This window comes from Myotis daubentonii, chromosome 14, assembly GCF_963259705.1.
Source record: "Myotis daubentonii chromosome 14, mMyoDau2.1, whole genome shotgun sequence".
Classification (NCBI taxonomy): domain Eukaryota; kingdom Metazoa; phylum Chordata; class Mammalia; order Chiroptera; family Vespertilionidae; genus Myotis; species Myotis daubentonii.
The window spans coordinates 40,039,614-40,057,131 of NC_081853.1; the positions used below are offsets into that span (position 1 = coordinate 40,039,614).

The window sequence follows — 17,518 nt, forward strand, 5'->3', positions numbered from 1 at the left end:
AAAGTCAAAAATAAATCAATCTTAGCACTGGAAAGTAAATGGTGACCATTAACAGAACCCAAATCTGAGGACTTGATGAAAAATGAAAAATGCATATACTCAAACAGAAGGTAAAACTCTGAAGAGTTTGTAACTGTACAATGCTCACAGGTTAAAGAGAGGGTCAGTGCTTAAGATCACAAATATGTTTCAATGCTGAAAAATTATATTGGCTTTAAAATACAAAAAGTGCAAACATCAAATTAAAAAAAATCACAAAAACCACTAGCTTGAATGTCCTCTGAACTTAAAATTATAATAATTTTCTTTAGTATTATATATAACATACATTAAAATTCTATTATAAGGAAGTTAGATATTCTCTTGCAAAAATTCACAAGCGTGATCACCATTACTGAAAAACCTCAGCCAACTCTATTAAGTTAGTTACTTTAGGCCAAATATATTTTTAATTAATATTTTAATTTTTTGTACTGCAAATAATTTACATTTATTGTGGATGTAGGAACACATTAATGTGCTTGATATTTGTGCTGGGGCCTCCAGGAATAATAATTGAAAAAAGTAAATTTTCTCTGTAGAGCTTTGAGATAGCTTTAAGACCTCAAGTAGCAAGGTGGGAAGCAAAATCAGCTGATAGGTTGACAGGTAAAAAACTTAATTAAGGAAATGACTATCTAACAAGGTCCAGCCAGTCTAAAGCATTGACAACATCTTGCTAAATAAAGTAGGCGGTCATCTGGGAAACTCACCCGCAGGTGAGAGGCTGGAGGATGAAGCTGGGTGGTACCTCGGGGAGCACCTAGATCTCATGCTGGCGGAGGAGACCCCAGTCTTACAACACAAGAGTTCCATGGTCCCAGAAAAATAAGCCAACTGGACTACAGGTTCCCATCAGTGGCATCTAATAATTATACAGATCTTCAAGAACTTTGCTCATGCCCAGTTGGAATGAACCAGTTGGTTGAGCATCCACCTGTGCACCAACAGGTTGCCGGTTGGGTTCCCTGTCAGGGTACATACCTAAGTTACAGGTTCAATCTCTGGTCAGGGCACTTATAACAAAAGGTAACCAATTGATGCTTCTCTCTCATCTCTCTCTCTCTCTCTCTCTCTCTCTCTCTCTCTCTCTCTCTCGTGCGATCGCTTGGCTGGCCTGGGCCTCCCTCTTTAGGGCCATCAATCACAGAGCTGCACCCCCCCCCCCCCCCCCCGCCACATAGATTGCCCCACAGAGGAAGGCCTGGGCCTCCCTCTGCGGGGCAATTGTGGAGCAATGGCAGGGTCCACCCGACCAATCGCATCACATCCACCTTGACTGGCCTGGCACCAGTGCATGTCATAGCGTGGTCATCCGGGAAGTTGTCCAGACCGTCGTTCTGCTGTTTGGTCGATTTGCATGTTATGCTTTTATTATTATAGATGTCTTTATTGTTTGAATCATTTACAATGAGTATATATTACTACATCATTCCCATTTTTCAAGAAATTAAACATCACTGTGGCCATAGAATATTTGCCTAAACAAGTAATTTATGGATTAAGATACTAAAGAGTTGCTTCCTTGATAATTACAGTATTCGATTTAAAGCAAATAGGTTTAGTGTCAAGTTTTAAACAAGACTCCAGTGAATCAATTTTATAGCACCATTTTATCAATTTATTACACCATGAATTAGCACATAAATATTCATAATAGCTACACAGATGGAAAACACACTGCAGTCTAATTTTCACTTCCCTCTGCTCCATATTGAGTTAGGAAAGGATACAAACTCGTCTGTACCATTAATATCCAAGGGAACTTGAAAGAAAATATCTAGGTTTGTCATGACTTTGAACCGTTTACCTCCTTTCTCTTTCCTGAGCAATAGTGCTGAGGAACTGTCTCTCCCCGCCCTAGGCAGCCTCACTGCTCCCTGGAATGAATTCATTTCCAATCCTTTGGTTTGTTAGCATAGTGGATGGTGACTCTCAGTCCCATTCCTGCCCATTCACCCAGAGGGCATCATTGTACTTCAATTCTCAGCTCAGAAGTTTGAGCTGTGAACACACACTGATGAGTGAACACAAACATAGACACTTCTTGCTCATTTCCAGCAACAACTGCTTTATTACAGAAACCATCTGGTTCCCAGTTCTTGGTGTTTCTCTTGTTTCCACTGTCTAGTTTGTTCTCTCAGCATTTCGTCTCTGGCAGCTGATCGCCATCCCCTGGCTTCCCTGTGAATACTGGCTTGAATTCACACTTAACGCTTTGGATGTTGGAGTCACTATGTCAGGGTTAATAGTGAAACACCCCAAGACTGCACTTCCAGTTGGAACCTTGATTTACATGTCCTCACTTTTTGTCAAAAAGATAAAGTTTTCCTCTGACATAGAAAACAATGAGCGTTCTATAGGAGCATATGATTCTCATCCTTCTGGGAGCAAACCAGAAAGGAAGAGTTTCCTATATTGTTTAGGACTTTGTGCAAGTTATAGGTAAATCAACATAACTTTAGAGTAAACTTATTTATTTTCTTAACACTTGATACTTCTTATTATAGAATATCATAGATTTATAATCTATTCTAAAAAATACTTTTTAAGCCTGGATTTCTCAATCTGGAACAATTTTTCCCCCTAGGGAACATGGCAATATTTGGAGTTGACACAGTTAGGAGTTACCACTGACATTTAGTAGTTCCACGCTTTGTAGAACTGTCTCCTACAACAAAGAATGGTCTAGCCCAGGGATGGGCAAACTTTTTGACTCGAGGGCCACAATGGGTTCTTAAACTGGACCGGAGGGCCGGAACAAAAGCATGGATGGAGTGTTTGTGTGAATTAATATAAATTCAAAGTAAACATCATTACATAAAAGGGTACGGTCTTTTTTTTTTTTTTTTTTTTTTTAGTTTTATTCATTTCAAACGGGCCGGATCCGGCCAGCGGGCCGTAGTTTGCCCACGGCTGGTCTAGCCAGTGGTCGGCAAACTCACTAGTCAACAGAGCCAAATATCAACAGTACAATGATTGAAATTTCTTTTGAGAGCCAAATTTTTTAAACTTAAACTATATAGGTAGGTACATTGTTATTAACTTAATTAGGGTACTCCTGAGGCTTAGGAAGAGCCACACTCAAGGGGCCAAAGAGCCGCATGTGGCTCACGAGCTGCAGTTTGCCGACCACGGGTCTAGTCCAAATGTAAATAGTGTTGAAGTTAAAAAATTTTGATCTAGATTCTATAGTCAATTGCTAGTTCCATGATGTCATGAATATTGTGTTTTTGCACACCAACTTAAATATTTCTAGTTCTTCTTTACTTCCTGTCACTTTACTGCTTATTGAGGCTAGACATGGCCATCTGACTTTCATGAATAAAATACAAGGGAGAGTGAGAACATTCAAGGGTGAGAACATTTAATAACTGGGGTATGATTCTTTCATCTTTTCATCCTACCAAAAGTTTGTGCTCCAAAGGCTGTGGGGGCTTTCTCAGCCCACAGGAACCTCAGAAGAAGAGCCCTAGAGTCTCACTTGAATTGCAATGTATTTTATATAATTTTGACATAATCTTTTGTTAAACCACTGACGTCTTTGAGATAATTTGTTTCTGAAGATAACCTAGCCCATCTCCTGACATTCATTTTATATCCAAAGCTCCAGTAAGATCTCTCCTGAAAGAACCACCAGGTGGCAGGATAAAAGCTGGATGCATAGATTTTAAAGATGTTGTAGAAACACTTTCTCTCTATCTCTCCCACCTCACCATTGGGAATATAAGATGGAGATAATTTCTGTGCTCCAGAGGTTTCATCAGCAAAAACAAATGCTGGAACCTAACTATAGATAAGACTCTAAACACAGCAGTTAGCATGATGATGAATTGCAACACAGGAAGCAACCTGAGCTATGCTAAACTTGGATGCTCCAAACCTCAAAGCTTTGGGAGGAGTCAGGGTCAGCTAATACAAATGTCAGAAACCCAGAGCACAAATATGCTCCCAGGCTTTGTAAGAACAGAAACCACAGAGGGTTATTATAAAAACTAAACTAGATAACCAATAGAAAGTATATAAAGTACAGTGATTAACACATGGGTAAACTTCTAAAAAATGTTATTATCATCAACATCATTTGTATCTCACAAGCATTTAACATATCGAATCGCCGATATTTCACTCCCATTTCTGTATTTATTTATTGATTTCAACATTGATTTTATAAAAAAGAACCTCCTCAAACTCTGGCCCTCTCAACTCTATGAACTTTTCCACTCTTGGCTCCTGAAAACTTGAGAAAACTAATAGCATCAAGAAATAACACACCACTCTATGATGCTAATTCAGCTTTTTAAAAAATCTATAACAAATTTACCCCAAAGGAAATCAATAAAAAAGAAATGATACATCCGAACTATGAACCCGGAGGTCATGGTTCAGTTCCCCACCAGGGCACATGCCCAGGTTGCAGGCTCAATCCCCAGGAGGGGGCATGCAGGAGGCAGTGGATTGATGATTCTCTCTCATCATTGATGATGTTTCTATCTCTCTCTCCCTCCCTGAAATCAATTTAAAAACATATTAAAATGAAAACTTTTAAAAAAATGACATAAAAATTTTTTTAAAGTTGCCAATAAAGAGCATGTACACAGTAATATAATATCTGTGCTAATCGAACTCAGCATGTTCTATATTATGTAACAGATTCATATGTAATTTTTGAGAATGAAAAAGAATAGAAGACAGAAGTCAGAGAAGAAAAATTTCAAGGAGAATATTTAAAAAATTGTAAATTATACTTTTAAATATCATTTATTTTCTCAAATAACATATGCAGAGTACTTACCAGGAAAAGTCAAAGCCACTGTGGCTTTTTTATTGCTTTATTTATTTAGCATGGAAGGCAGCAAAGGCTCACACTGTGAGGATCAGGGAGAGGCAAAGAACTAAAGATAAAAATGGGGAGTATGGAGGAGGTAAATAAAATAAAAGTACCCTGATCTCTCTGTACCTTAAAAATAGCATGTACTTCAGTCTGCTATTTACAAGTCTTTCTCCCTCACAGAGGCCTTTTCTTATTTTTATTTCCCTACCCATCGTTGTCTAGGACATGGCATCATGAACCATTCAATAATATGGTTGCATTGCAATAATGACGATAGAGGAGCAGGAGAAAAAGATTATGAGAATTAAAACAAAAGTGAGAACAACAGGAAGCAGGGTAGCAACTAGACCTGGGCAGGAATCATCCCAACTCTCTTTTATGCCTGCCTATTTAGAGATCATATGCTTTAAACTCAAGGACCAGGACTGAGGGAAGGTACTCATAATGTTATTATCATGCACATATCATTTTTATATTAACATATGAAAACCCAGTGGCACAGAACACTAAAGGGGATCACACTGAGAAACTAAATCTGATTTCTCCTTTCAAATTAAAGTTTTACATCAAACCCCATCTTCACTGAGAATAAAATGGAGTCATTTTGACAAGGTTTTTCTCTTTGCACATTTAAATAAATTACAAAGCTGATTCAGGCAGAGAGCAAATCAAGAGATGTCGATCAAAACAAATGAAAAGACATTCTAAACATGTTTGGAAGGAAAGAAACACACAGAAATTATTCATTATGGATTCTAATACACTGCAGGTTAAGTCATATATATCTCATATTGCTAAAAGGTACAATTTATTATAGACAAAGACTGTAAGTAAGAATTTTGGAGCGTACCCTGTAGCTGGCATGGTGCTGTGGGATGAGGCCAGTGATGTTGAGTTCATTAAGGGACCCAGTGTATGTCAAGTCCAAGCACTGTTTAAAATTGATAACAGAAGTGATTTTCTGCATTCTAGATGCTTTAATTTTTATCAGAGTTAATTTACCAAATTAACTTATTGACAAATACTAATCAAGTAAATAAAATCAGAGTTTTGGGTAGTGGTGACTTACTACAATCTTACCTAATAATAGACAAACATGCAAATTGACTGTATCTTTGCTACACCTTAAGCCACACCCGCCAGCCAATCAGAGTGACTATATGCAAATTAATCCAACCAAGATGGCGGCCGGCAGCCACAGAGCTGGAGCAAGCAGGAGGCTTGGTTGCCCCAATGATGGAGGAAGCCAAGCTTCCCGGCCGGCTGCTACCTCCGCTCAAGGCAACAAAGTTTCAATTATAGAAGGTAAATAAACCCCAGATACCTGCTTCTAGTCTCTATGGCCATGGAGCTGGAGCGAATAAAAAAACAAAACAAAAAAAGAAAAGGCTGGGAGCTTTGATTGCCCGGGGGCTTGGTCAGTATGAAAACAGTCATCAGCCCCTCAACCAGGCTGGCCAGGCACCCCAGCGGGGACCCCCACCATGAAGGGGGTGTGGCCAGCCTGAAAACAGCCCTCAGCCCCTCACCCAGGCTGGCCAGGCACCCCAGTGGGGACCCCCACACTGAAGGAGCTGTGGCCAGCCTGCAAATAGACATCAGCCCCTCACCTAGGCTGGCCAAACCCTCATGGGGTGAGGGTCCCCACTGGGGGGCTTGACCAGCCTGCAAACAGCCACCAGCCCCTCACCCAGGCTGGCCAGGCACCCCAGCGGGACCCCCACCCTGATCTGGGACACCCTTCAGGGCAAACCAGCTGGCCCCCAACTGTGCACCAGGCCTCTATCCTATATAATAAAAGGGTAATATGCAAATTGACCCTAACAGCAGAACGACTGGGAATGACTGGTCACTATGACACACACTGACCACCAAGGGGCAGATGCTCAATGCAGGAGCTGTCCCCTGGTGGTCAGTGCGCTCCCACAGGGGGAGCTCTGCTCAGCCACAAGCCAGTCTGATGGCTGCCAACATAGCGGTGGTGGCGGGAGCCTCTCCTGCCTCCTCAGCAGCACTAAGGATATCTGACTGCAGCTTAGGTCTGCTCCCTGCTAGTAAGTGGACAACCCCCAAGGGCTCCTGGGCTGCCAGAGGGATGTCTGACTGCCAGCTTGGGGCCAATCCCCCAGGGAGCGGGCCTAAGCCAGCAGGTGGACATCCCCCGAGGGGTCCCAGACTGCAAGAGGTCATAGGCCAGGCTGAGGGAACCCCCCTCCCACCACCGAGTGCATAAATTTTTGTGCACCCGGCCTCTAGTCCTATATAATAAAAGAGAAACATGTAAATTGACCATCCCTCCACTACACTCACCAGCCAATCAGAAGTGAGTATGCAAATTAACCTCACTGTCTCCGTGGAGACTGACAGCAGGTAGGAGGTAGCTCCCAGCAAGGCCTGCTTGGCTGTTGTGGCGGGGACCCGGGAGCAGGCAAGAGCAGCCATAGGCAGCTCCCAGGATGGCCCACTTGGCCGTCACCCTGGCGACCTGGGAGCAGGGAAGCTCAGCCCGCAGGCAGCTCCCAGCATGCCCGCTTGGCCATCGCCACGGTGACCCAGGAGCCGCCTGCATGCAGCACCCAGCATGGCTTGCTTGGCAGTCACTGCGGTGTGGAGAAGGCAGGCCCTGCAGAGAGCAGAGAACCATGGGGAGCGGGCCTAAGCCATCAGTAGGCCATCCTCTGAGGGCTCCCAGATTGGAGAGGATGCAGGTCAGGCTGAGGGACACACACACACACACACACACACACACACACACCCGTGCACGAATTTCATGCACTGGGCCGCGAGTGGTCAGATGAAAAATAATGAAGATTAATAATATTAACACATCAAATACTCACTGTATGCTATGAACTGACTTAAGTGCTTTAGATGCATCAATTTTAATCCTGACACAACCCCCTAAAGAGACAGAGGTCCTCTTCAAGCAGTTGGGGGTACTGAGACAAAGAGGTGAAGTAGCAGGCACAGTCCCTTAGCTGGCAAATAGTAGAGCTAATGCTTGAGCTTACACCACGGAATTAAAAAATTTCTTGCTCTTAACTGCCATACCATACTGCAGACCAAGAGGAAGAAGACTGAGCTGGGACTCAGAGATCAAGTTCTTACCCAAAACATTTAAATTGCATGGTGTGAGGGCCCAAGAGTAGAAGATGAACAGTGTGATGAGTTGATGAAGAAGTTGAAGGAACCAGAGAAATCCTGAGAGAAATGGATATGGCATATTTTAAAAGACCTCAAGTTTTACTGAAGTCATGAGTACATACCGGTAGAAGGAGATGTTCTCTACTAGTTTTCAGAGTGTAACTACCTTCACTAGAAGGGATGCATTCTGAGAGTAAAAGGCACACTGACATCATTCTATGGGCTGTCATGATATAAATTAAGGGGATTATATCAGGAAAAAAGCCCACAACACTTTCTTCAACAATTTGTGATCAAGTAGAAATTAACATCATGATAAAACAATTTCCCAGAAAAATCATTTGAACAGTCTGAATGTATTGTTATACCAAATAAAGTATTGTTATAATTTAATAATTACTTCTATACCAAGCACCATCACTATAAATGCTCTACATTACAAACTATAATAATAATTAGAAACTGATGTCACCAATCATCCTGGTTCATCTAAAAGTTTATTCATTTTAACACTAAATATTCTGTCTCCAGACAAACTGGGATAGTTTTCCCAGCATAGTTCCGGTAAATCCTGCTCCCGGAGAACCCCACCCATCAGTCCTGCACCAACCAAATGTTTGGTCAACTTATCAGGATAATATATTACATTAAAGTCCCATCATAATTATCATGAATTGGATCTCAAAAGGGGGAATTTAGATGGGTAAAAACATTAAGAAAAAGACATTTAAAATGAGGAAGAAAGAAATCAACTTGAGCACAGTAAATTGTAAAAATATGTATCATAGATTTAAAACATGGTGCAACAAACATAAATAGATATTAGAGCTATCAAATGATCTCATAAGTGGTATCATGGAATGCTATTTCACAACAGCTTTCCTGCACACATGTTATTCTCAAGAATGTTCTAAGTATCACACATATTTGAATTCAAGAAAAAACAAATATTAACAATAAGTAACATTCAATGTGGTAAAGCAATAATCAGGGAAGTGTAATATTGTACGTTTCGAAACTGTCCTTGATATTTTAGGCAAAAGAAATGTATATAATAATTGAATAAAAATCAGCCCATGGATGTGTTGAATTTATTCTTTAATATGAGAGTATTTCAAGATTTAGATGTAAAATACTTTTAAACATATGTTCAATAGGAAAATTCATAAAATGGCACCACTTAATCATTTTATACTGTTTTTAGGTTACCCAAAAGATTTACACATAAAGTCAACACTGCAGATTTATAGACTGCTGTATGTGCAAGAAATCACTGAACATTGAGTAGTATAATGTTAGCCTACATCTGGGTATCAATGAACTGTACAGTGAACATAAAATGTTCTGGATGAAGTGTGTTAAATTACTTAAATCATTTACTTTGATTTCCATTAAAAAGCAATCAGGTTCAAACAACCAGTGGAGTAAGAAGAAATACTAGAAGAGCAGACAAAGCTTTCCTAGCCTGTCCTCATAAGTCCATTTAAATTATTGTGAACACAGAGATGGATGGCCTTTTGCCCAGTATTCATCTAGCAAAATCCATACCCCTTTCTTTTTTTAAACAATATTTTTAATGTTAAGCAAAATGATGTACTATATCTAAGCATAATACCCTTTTAATTAAAAGCAAAAATCCTTATAATTTAAACACAGATCCCATCAGAACATGCACAGAAAGAGTAATTTATCAAAAACAACATTTTAAAAATTAATTTTAGAGAAAAGAAAGAGGAAGGGAGGGAGAGAGGAAAAAAGGGAGGGAGGGAGGGAAAGAGAGACTGATTTCTTGCTTTACTTATGTGTGTATTAATTGGTTGATTCTTGTATGTGCCCTGACCTGACTGGGGATAGAACCCACAACCTTGGTGTATTGGGATGATATTCTAACCAACTGAGCAACCTGGCCGAGACCCAAAACAACATTTTAAACATGGTAAAGAATTATGGGAACAAGATCTAAATTAGAATTTAGAAAACTTGCCATTTGATATTCCAGATTTTTTTCAACAAAATTTCTGCGTTAAGAAAACACAGAGAAAGCAGATATTAAATATGCTGATTATACAAAACTGGGATAGAAGACTAATACAACCACAAATTTAAAAAGTTACAAGACTGTGGGCAATCCACTTATCTTCTGAAAACCTTATTTCTCCATCTGCAGAATGAGGATAATAGTCTATCCCTTTTGGAGATGCTGTATTAAATTATTAAAATCTACAGGTTGCATAAATTGGTGTTTGGCCCATACTGTATTCAATATCAATTATTATTGCTACATAGTTAATAATGGATATCAAACTTTATTTTCTATACAGTTGGGTTGCTATATCTAGTTGTGATAGATTTTTTAAAATTTTTTCTTTTGTGTCACTTAAGCATATGGTTAGTTGAGGGTCTAAAATTATTTTTCTACATCAAGAGACTGTAAGATATTCATCTAATCCTTTGCAACAAGCCGTTTGATTGAGCTTGCAGTCCTTCAGGTCCAATTCTTGACAATGCTACGAAGTCCTGGTTATGTGTTTCTTTGCTGGGAAAGCCCATAAAACAACCGTAGCTTATCTCCCAATATTTTACTCCTCTAAAAAAGCAAAAGTCTAAATCTCACTAAAAAAGACATTTTCCAGAAGTCAATAAATACACCAATATTGTGATGACCCAATTTAAGAATATCTTGTCTGGCCTGTGTGGCTCAGTCATTGAGTGTCAACCCATGAACCTGAAGATGATGGTTCAATTCCCAGTCAGGGCATATGCCCAGGTTGCAAGCTCGATTCCCAGTCTGGGGCATGTAGGAGGCAACTGATCAATGATTCTCTCTCATCATTAATGTTTCTATGTCTCTCTCACTCTCCCCTCCTCTCTGAAAATATTTTTTAAAAATAAAGAATATCTAGGTCTTTATACTATATCGTCAGAATCAAAACAAACTCCATGTCCAAGACTTGAATTGCCTAGTTATCTTTGGAAGGTCACAGACTTGTGTCAAACACTAACTATTCAACCTCTTTATGTTTTAACTCTATATTATGCAAGAGGTCTAATCTTTGAAATCACCAAATCAAAGAACTAAATAAAAATTTTAATTCTCACATCAATAATCAGTTGTGGTCCTCAAATTTCCTGGACCCTATTAACAAAGCTTTAGTTTGCAATGCTACAGAGCTGAACAAGGCTCCAAAGTGAGGAGGCCATTCTGGCTGACTTGGCCACACAATTATCTCCTTACCTCATTGCCACTCAGAGAATAGAAGCCATGGTCACTAGGTTTAGCAAAGCAAAAAGATGTGGAGGTATCCAAATGGATACATAGGGCTGGGGTTAAATGGGACATCTCTGTAACCTCCACTCAATTTTGCTATGAACCTAAAACTTTTGTAAAAAAAAAAGTCTTATAAAAAAATTTTTAAAGACAAGGATTTCAGCTGAATGTAAGGAATGAGAGTAAGAGAGGAAATGAACTAGTCTTCTTGATGACAGAAAGAGACATGAATGTACAAAATTCCTGTAATGACTTACTGTACAGGTATACCTTGAAGAAACTGTGAATTCAGTTCTAAACCACTTCAATAAAGTGAATACCTCAATCAAACGAGCCACATGAATATTTGGGTTTTCCAGTATGTAAACAAGTTAGGTTTACACTATGTCATTGTCTATTAGTTTGGCAGTAGCAACCTAAAAATATGTACATATCTCCATTTAAAAATACTTTATTGCTAAAAATTGCTAACCCTCATCTGAGTCTTCAGTGAGTCGTAACCTTTTTGGAGAGTCTTGCCTTGATGTTGATGGCTGTTGGCTGATCATGATGGTGGCTGCTGAAGGTGCTGGGGAGGGGGGTAGGTGGGGAGGAGGGAGACTGTGGTGATTTCTTAAAGTAAGACAACAGTGAAGTCTGCAGCATTGATTGAGTCTCCCCTTCACAATGTGTCTGCGCCATGCAATGCTGTTTAATAGTATTTTACCCACATAGAACTCCTTTAACATTTGAGTCAAACCTCTCAAAACCTGCCACTGCTTTATCAACTAAGTTTAAGTAACTGTCTAAATCAGCCGTGGGCAAACTACGGCCTGCGGGCCGGATTCGGCCCGTCTGAAATGAATAAAACTAAAAAAAAAGACCGTACCCTTTTATGTAATGATGTTTACTTTGAATTTATATTAGTTCACACAAACACTCCATCCATGCATTTGTTCCGGCCCTCCGGTCCAGTTTAAGAACCCATTGTGGCCCTCGAGTCAAAAAGTTTGCCCACCCCTGATCTAAATCCTTTGTTGTCATTTCAACAATCTCCAAAGCACTTCATCAGGAGTAGATTTCAACTCAAGAAACCTTTTTCTTTGCTCACTCATAAGAAGCAACTCATCATGCATTGAAGTTTTATCATGAGATTTTGGTAATTCAGTCAGACCTAAAGGCTTTACTTCTCATTTTACTTGTCTTGCTATTTCCATCATGCCTGCAGTTAACTTTCTCCACGGAAGTCTTGAACTCCTCAAAGTCATCCATGGGGATTAGAAATCAACTTTTCCCAAACTGCTTTTAATGCTGATACTTTGACTTCTTCCCACGAAGCATGCTTATTCTTAATGGAATTAAGAATGGTGAATCCTTTCTTGAAAGCTTTCACTTGACTATGCCCAGGTTCATTAAAGGAATCACTATCTATGGCAGCTATGGCCTTATGAAATACATTTCTTATAAAGCAAGACTTGATAGTCAAAATTAGTTCATGTGCTACAGAGTGGATGCTGTGTTAGTAGGCATGAAAACAATATTTATCTCATTGTACTTCTCTTTCAGAGCCCTTGGGTGACCAGATGCATTGTCAATGAGCAGTCATATTTTGAAAAAATCTTTGTTCTGATCAGTAGGTCTCAATAGTGGCCTTAAAATATTCAGTAAATTGTATTATAAACAGATGTTCTGTGATCTACGCTTTGTTGTCTCATTTAGAGAGCACAGGCAGAGTAGATTTAGTAAAATACTTAAGGGCCCTAGGATTTTCGGAATGGTAAATGACCACTGGCCTCAACTTAGTCAACCAGCTGCATTAGCCCCTGACATAAACTATAGCCTGTTCTTTAAAGCCAGGTACTGCTACTCTCTGGCTCTGAAAGTCCTAGATGGTATCTTCTTCCACTATAAGGTTGTTTCATCTGCATTGAAAATCTGTTGTTTTGCGTAGTTACCTTCATTAATTACCTTAGCTAGATCTTATAGATAACTTGCTGCAGCTTCTACATTAGCACTTGCACTTTCCCCCTTAAACTTCATAACCTCTGCTGGTTTCAAACTTTTCTTCTGCAGCTTCCTCATCTCTCTCAGCCTTCACTGAATTGATAAGGATTAGGACCTTGCTGTGAATTAGGCTTGGGTTTAAGGGAATATTGTGGCTGGTTGGATCTTCCATCCAGATCACTAAAACTTTCTCCCTACCAGCAAGACTGTTCCACTTTCTTTTCGTTCATGTGTTTACTGGAGTAGCACTTGTAATTTCCTTCAAGGACTTTTCCTTTGGATTCACAACCCAACTAACTGTATGGTACAAAAGGCCTCGCTGTGGGCCTATCTCGGCTTTCAACATGACTTTGTCACTAAGCTTAATCATTTCTAGCTTTTGATTTAAAGAGAGAGATGTATACTTCTTCCTTTCACCAGAATACTTAGAGGATTATTAATAGACCAAATTTCATCATGGCTGTGACTCAAGGAATAGGAAGGCCTTGGGAGAGGGAGAGAGATGAGGAGCATAAGATTGGTGGTGCAGTCAGAACACACGCAACCTTTATCTGTTAAGTCCGCTGTCTTATAAATACTAGTAAGTGTGATTTGTGATGCCCCAAAACTATTACAATAGTAACATTAGAGATCAATAAACACAGATAACCCGAACAAATATAATGGTAATGGAAATTTTTGAAATATTGCAAGAATTATCAAAATGTGACAAAGACAGGAATTGAGCAAATGCTGTTGGAAAAATGGTGCCAATGGACTTGCTCAACATACAAGCCTTCAATTTATAAAATATGCAATATCTGCAAAGTGCAATAAAGTGGAACACAATAAATCGAAGTATGCCTGCAAATGAAATGAGAAATATGGTGCAGAAGAGGAGGGTTGGTGCGAAGAAGGATTCTTTTTGTTTAGTGTGACTTAATATAGTATACATACACATACACATAAAAATTTTTCCAGTAGACAGAGAGAGACAGAGAGAGAGAATTAAATGAGAAATGGACTGCAAGATTCAACCCAGGACACAAAACAGAATTTAGTCTTCCATAGTATTTTGAACTCTTTTTCTAATGTCAAGCTGGAAGAAGATTGCTATGAGCTCCTATCCTTTTTTAAAAAAATATTTTATTTTTTTGATTTGAGAGAAAGAGGAAGGGATAGGGCTAGACAGATAGAAACATCAATGAGAGAGAAACATCAACTGTCTGCCTCCTGCACGTCCCCTACTGGAGATGAAGCCTGCAACCCAGACATGTGCCCTAACTGGGAATCTAACCAGTGACCTCTTGGTTCATGGGTCAACGCTCAACTACTGAGCCACACTGGCCCAGGCTCCTATCCCTTTTAATTTCTACTTCATTTCCAGTTACTCTCAAGTAATATAGAGATTCAAAGATATGAATTCTTCATGTACAACTTTTAAATCTAACCCCACTCAAGTGTGAAAAATTCTCTACAGGTTTCATTATCATTTCTAATGCTGATTTAAGGTGGCATTATAGAATATTTTATGCATAAAATACTGTAATCACTTTTGACGAGTATTCACAATGTGATTTTTCTTTTGATTTTACAGACCTTTTCTGCATCCAATGAAACTTGGAGATACTGGGTTCATGACCAGGCTATCTACATGTGGCTACTTGGCACCCTGGTGCTCCTAAAAAATGAGGCTCAAATATATTTGTCATTAATCAGAGATAACTGAGTTCTAAACAAAATTCTCCATCTCTAAGCCCCAGGTGAAGAGCTAGGGATTGTTCATATCAATTGCCTCCAGGGAAGAAAAATAATGAGGGAGGCAAGCTGAATGACTGAACATTACTGAACAAGCACTTGTTAGTATAATAATTGTCAGCTTTGGCAGATTCAGCTGGGAGGAAAATTGATGACAGTGGCTCAGCACAACTGTTCCAACAAAGATGACAGCGGAGTGGGCAGCAGGGGATCTGCTAAGTGGAATAAACAACTGGCCACTGAGAGGAAAAAGTCAAAGGAAAATACTCACTTAGGGTTACAATTCAAAGCACCAATACATTTTTATTTTATTTTATTTTTTTTTTTTTGCACACAAGATAAACTTTCTGAAACTGCTCACTTTTGTCGCAATATCATTCACCATATGCTTCCAGGTCTATTATTTCTCACGATCTGCCACACAGTTCCTGAATACTCAATAGAGAGGTTCTCTAAAGAAGTGCAATGCCTCAGCAGTCCATTACATCCTACGCTCATATGCGAAGGACATTGTAGACTGACTAAAATTCCTTTTAGGTTAGTTTGTTGACATTTATTCAAAATGGACAATCCACTAGCCATTTTTCCCCACATTTGCTGAAATGTGGAGGTAACTGCCATTGAACGAGACTTTCTTCTCTTCTTCCATTGATGTTTTCTCCTTTCGTTTTCATTCAAATCAGCAATTGCAAAAACCTCGAGATTTACTAAGTTACTTGTTATACCTATGATATCAACACCTTATTCATTCTTACAGGACAAGTTATGTTTCAGCTGGGATGGATAGAATCCAGTGTCTTCTTGTCCTCAGTTCAGTGTTTTATCTGAAGTAGATTGTAAGAGATTTTCTTTTTAAATCAAATTGTCTTGGGAGAGGTAATTTATGGACTAATTTTCAAGGCTTTTCTAATAAGAACAAAGGAAAAGTTGAAAGGAGAAAAACTTTAAAACAGATTATATAACAAAGGATTCAAGAGGCAACTGGAAAGTATACCGTATGCAATATATACTTTGAATAAACAAAGAATAGTTACTAAGATTTATACTAACTTTCAGGTGACAGACATTGAAGCATTTGGATGATAAATTATGTTAGTAACAGTTCACTCAATTTCTCTATGCCAATAGTGAAGGTTATGACTTTGGTTAAATTAGTAAATAGGTATAAACCACATCATTTTTCCATGTAAACTAAGCAAGGTTTTATTGTTGTTGTTGCTGCTGCTGCAGTTTTGCTAATCCTCACCTGAGAATATTTCTTTCATTGATTTTTAGAGAGTGGAATGGAGGGGGAGAGAGGGAGAGGAAGAGGGAGAAGGAGAAGGAGAGGGAGAGGGAGAGGGAGAGGGAGAGGGAGAGGGAGAGGGAGAGGGAGAGGGAGAGGGAGAGGGAGAGACATCGATTGGTAAACTAAGCAGTTTTAATGGGTTAATTTCTCATGTCTTATGTAACTTTTAAATCCTATTAATTTATTTTATTACATTATATATTTATATTAAAATTGTATGTTTATAGAAAGTAAACTAAATAAAAACAACCCAAAACAATGAATATTGCTGTCTGACTTTCATACTGTACCCCAAGGAAGGAAGGAAGGAAGGAAGGAAGGAAGGAAGGAAGGAAGGAAGAAATGGAAGGAAGGAAGGAAGGAAGGAAGGAAGGAAGGAAGGAAGGAAGGAAGAAATGGAAGGAAGGAAGGAAGGAAGGAAGGAAGGAAGGAAGGAAGGAAGGAAGGAAGGAAGAAATGGAAGGAAGGAAGGAAGGAAGGAAGGAAGGAAGGAAGGAAGGAAGGAAGGAAGGAAGGAAGGAATGGAAGGAAGGAAGGAAGGAAGGAAGGAAGGAAGGAAGGAAGGAAGGAAGGAAGGAAGAAATGGAAGGAAGGAAGGAAGGAAGGAAGGAAGGAAGGAAGGAAGGAAGAAATGGAAGGAAGGAAGGAAGGAAGGAAGGAAGGAAGGAAGAAATGGAAGGAAGGAAGGAAGAAATGGAAGGAAGGAAGGCCTGCCCATTTGAAATAATTCCATTTCATCACATGGGTCCCATAGGCCAGTGGTCGGCAAACTCATTAGTCGACAGAGCCAAATATCAACAGTACTTCTTCAAAATAGACTCACCCAGGCCAAAAATCGACTTCTGCTCATGGGCCACGAAGTTTCAATCGCACTGTACGTGCATGCCCGCACGTGGTATTTTGTGGAAGAGCCACACTCAAGGGGCCAAAGAGCCGCATGTGGCTCATGAGCTGCAGTTTGCCGACCACGGCCTTAGGCAATCTACCCAGGCTGACAGAGGCAGGAAGGGATTTTATGCTGTTTGAGAGAGAGATGGTTCCTTAAAATATCTGTAGTTCATGTTTTTATAATTTAGCTTTATGGAGTGCTATCATTCAACTTCTTGTTGGACAAAGCAAACTGTATTAGAACACATTGAGCTTCAAAAGAGAGAGACATGGCTCAATGGTGCTTAACTGAATAATCAAACACGGAGCTAAGAATTTGATATGAACTCCCTCCAAC

The 17,518-nt window shown here is 39.5% G+C and overlaps 1 protein-coding gene across 2 annotated transcripts in view; it reads right to left on the reverse strand.

Moving 5' to 3' along the window:
* The window catches only part of ZNF385D (zinc finger protein 385D), a 718,409-nt gene that overhangs the window by 503,405 nt on the left and 197,486 nt on the right, over positions 1-17,518 (reverse strand). The gene's annotated exons all lie outside the window — the stretch shown is intronic.